The 4,019-nt window shown below is 44.2% G+C and overlaps 1 pseudogene; it reads right to left on the bottom strand.

Moving 5' to 3' along the window:
• Window positions 1–3,306, bottom strand: part of LOC102290906 — a 7,711-nt pseudogene extending 4,405 nt beyond the window's left edge.
• Window positions 3,307–4,019: the final 713 nt, after the last annotated feature.

The raw sequence follows: 4,019 nt of genomic DNA, 5'->3' as shown, positions 1-4,019 counted from the left end.
CTGTATCCACCTCCATTTGTAGCTCCTTCCCATTTACCTGGATAGTGGCATAGATGGGCTCCGCACAGCACTTATTAAAGCCAACCAGATTAAACATGTTGAAAACACACTCATCCTCCTCAGGCGCCATGCCCTGCAGGTGATGAGTGTTTAGTTTGTGTTTTGTCTTCCATTCCTTCTTTGATTTCTCCTTAGTGCCCCTGCATTTCTTGGCTAAGTGCCCCTTTTTCTTGCAGTTATGGCAGGTACTGTCTTTGAAAACACAGTCCTTGGCAAAGTGTGCCCCCCCACACCGGTAACACTCCAAAAGCTCCCTCGGTTTGCCCCTCACACTCCGAGATACATGATGCACCTCGGTTGAGTGCATATTGTTGTTAGCTTTCCGAATGTCTTTAGTGTTATTAGCTGCCGTTTCTATTGCCTGAGCAATTTCCAAAGCTTTCTTAAAGTCCAGTGTGGGCTCCCCCAACAACCGACGCTGCATGCCATCATCATTTATACCACACACCAACCTGTCGCGGAGCATGTCATCCAGCACGCCTCCAAACTCACAGTGCTCTGATAGCTGTCTCAGCTCCGTCACATACGCAGCCACCGAAACTCCCGGCTTGCGTGAATGAGTGTGGAATTTGAACCGCTGAACAATCACGGAGGGTTTCGGGCAGTGATGATTTTGCACCAACGTCACCAGTTCTTTGAAACTGAAGTCCCCGGGTTTCCGAGGCGTCGTCAGGTTACGTATCAACTTGTAGGTCCTCGCTCCACACGCACTGAGAAGAACTGACCTTTTTTTTCCTTCGTCCGAAATGTCGTTTGCCAAGAAAAAGTGTTCAGCCTCTCGACATATTCAATCCAGTCGCCGTCTCCCTCGGCAACTCCGTGAGCGATCCGATCGTGCCATAGATGGAAGCGGTAGTCCGACTGCAAAATCCGTAGCAAAAACTCAAAACTGTCCGCGTTCGGCTTTTATCCTCGTCGCCAAAAAGGTGTTATAACCTCAGGATAAAAATGCTCGGAAACTCAAGTGCCAGTTTTAGGACGTTTACTGACCACTTTTAGAAACAACCACAGCTAGTCGCACACATACAGGAAACTGTCCCACACATAACATTCCGGCAGGGAGAACCCTGAAAAACCTCTGAAGGTTCCGGGGTGCAACGCCCCCAAACATACATTAACAACAACACTGTCTATAACACAGACCATTACATGTGGAAACCATTTGAATACAAGCGCGCTGATCCACACAGGTATGCACACGGGTGTTCACTGCTCGTAGACTTAAATTACACCTTTCTTGGCTGCTACTTCAAAGCACATTGTGCGCTGTCTGTCCTGCGTGCTGCACAACAACATTGAATATTTAGTATTTACTGCTGTTTACACTTAGCTAGATTAATGCGATGGTGTTGTGTTTAGTATGTTGCTTTGGTTTTTTTGCTTGTTTTCTATTCTTTCTCTCTCAACAGGTGATCCAGGAGATTTTTTTTTTCCCCTTTCTCACTGTCCCTCTCCCCTTCTGTTTTTCTTTTCCTTCCTCTTTCTTTCTCCCTTTCCTATCCCTCACTCATGTCTGTCCCGTCTGTAACAACTGAAAATAAAATAAAATAAATAATAAAAACAAAGGTCGATCAAATGGACCAATACGGCAATGCCACGATGATCCATTTGGCAAAATAAATCCATTGGGTATCCTTGTTGGTCTTCAGACAACAATTCTGATGGCTAAAGAACCAAATGGGACAGGCAAAAAAAAAAAAAAAAAAAAGGCCCTGAGTAAATGTGGTTATCCCAGCTGGACTTTTGTCAAAGCTGGGAAGGCACCTAAAGAAAGCTCCAGCAATCCAGGAGAGAAGGACAACCGCTGCCCAAGCGAAAACCTGTAGGATCCCTATGTGTCAGGAGTATCGGAGCAGTTGAGACGCATTTTTTCTAAACACCGGGTCTCTGTGGCTTTTAAACCCCAAAACACGCTGCGCCAAAAATTGGTCCACCCCAAGGATCGGGTCCCCCGACACAAACAGAGTAACATAGTGTACGCTGTTAAGTGCCAGGAGGATTGCCAGGATTTTAGCAAGCGGATGGCACAACACAGAAGAGCTACCTCGTCAGGCCAGGACTCTGCAGTCTATTTACACCTACAGGCCAGTGGACACTCTTTCAATGATGAGGATGTACACATCCTGGACAGGGAGGAACGCTGGTTTGAGCGCGGAGTCAAGGAGGCCATTTACATGAAAAGGACTCCCTCCAGGGTCTCTCCAATGCAACAGATCTGGCTTTTGCAGATTACATCAGCCACTTTGTCTCTCCAATAACTCCATACCTGCCCTGGATTAGGTCTTTGGAGGTGCTCATGTGTGAGAGAGTTCCAGCTAATACTGTCCTCTCTCTATTCAGTCATCCTGAGCATGTTCTGTTGGAGTTTTCTTCCTGTTGAAATGGAGTTTCTCCGTCGCAACTGTCTCCAAAGTCCCCACAGGGTCATAGGGAGTCATATGATTGATGAGTTTTCTTTGTTTTCTTTTTGTTATTGTAGAGTATTTACCTTACAATAAGAAAGTGCTTTGAGACAATATGTTGTTGTCATTTGGCCCAATATTAATTAAACTGAAAAGCATTTTATTTGGAGACCAATTTTATCATCGCAAGGAAACAAAGGGTCCTCCAAATGTGACCCACAAATATATCCTTCATATGAAAATGTATATGAATGCATTTTAGAAAATATATATTAATGTGAACAATTAAAAAAAACTTTTACAGCCTTTTCTTTCATTTTTGGAATCAAACTACAATATTAGTAGAAATATGTGGAAAATGCATGCGATGAAACATCTTCATTGTCAGTGGACAATTATAAACATGTTTGCGTCTGATCTTTTTTTCCTAATTGAATATACCAGGCACAGGACTGGTATAGGACTGGACTCCCTTCCACTCATTACCTAAAGCAGCAAACGTAAGCTATTTTTATTTAGTCTAAAGTACAACAAGGAAGATCTGTAATCGCTCATCTGCTGCTTTCCCAGGAGTTTGGTTGCTTTCTTTTCTTTACATTATTATAACTTTCAGAAACTGTTCAACTGTTAGAAATCATTTCTAGAATAGTTTTGGATTTAGACTGTTAAATTAAGACACTAAGAGATATGAGGAAAAAGTCTTCTCTTAAGAATTTGAGTTGGATGGTCTCAGCAGTGAGAACTGAAGACGTCAGTTATGGACAAACAACCATCATAATGCAGCTGCTCTTTCTCTTTGACTGTGGACAGAGACAAGCTAGCTGCTCACCCTGATTACAGCCATCATGCTAAGCTATGCAAAAGAAACCACAAAGAAAGAAAGAAAGAAACCACATCATGACTCTTTTCTGAACAACCTCCTGTTCCTCCTTGTGTTCCTGCTCCCTCAATTCATTTCAATTCAATTTTTTTAATAGCGCCAAATCACAACAAGTCGCCTCAAGGCGCTTCATAGATACAGAGAAAAACCCAACAATCTAATGACCCCCTTGAGCAAGCACTTTGGCGACAGTGGGAAGGAAAAACTCCCTTTTAACAGGAAGAAACCTCCAGACTCAGGGAGGGGCGGCCATCTGCTGCGACGGTTGGTGAGAGAAGGAAAAGAGGATAAAGACATGCTGTGGAAGAGAGACAAAGATTAATAACAGATATGATTCAGTGCAGAGAGGTCTATTAACACATAGTGAGTGAGAAAGGTGACTGGAAAGGAAAAACTCAATGCATCATGGGAATCCCCGGCAGCCTACGTCTATTAATAATGGATTGGATTTATATAGCGCTTTTCAAGGCACCCAAAGCGCTTTACAATGCCACTATTCATTCACTTCACACACTGGTGGAGGCAAGCTACAGTTGTAGCCACAGCTGCCCTGGGGCAGACTGACAGAAGCGAGGCTGCCATATCGCGCCATCGGCCCCTCTGGCCAACACCAGTAGGCGGTAGGGTAAGTGTCTTGCCCAAGGACACAACGACCAGGACAGAGAGCCCGGGGATCG

The sequence above is a fragment of the Haplochromis burtoni genome, unplaced genomic scaffold (assembly GCF_018398535.1).
Source record: "Haplochromis burtoni strain Fernald_Lab_line unplaced genomic scaffold, NCSU_Asbu1 Contig_860, whole genome shotgun sequence".
NCBI lineage: Eukaryota > Metazoa > Chordata > Actinopteri > Cichliformes > Cichlidae > Haplochromis > Haplochromis burtoni.
The sequence above is the reverse complement of the archived record's forward strand: the minus strand, read 5'-3'. Positions and strand labels throughout refer to the sequence as shown.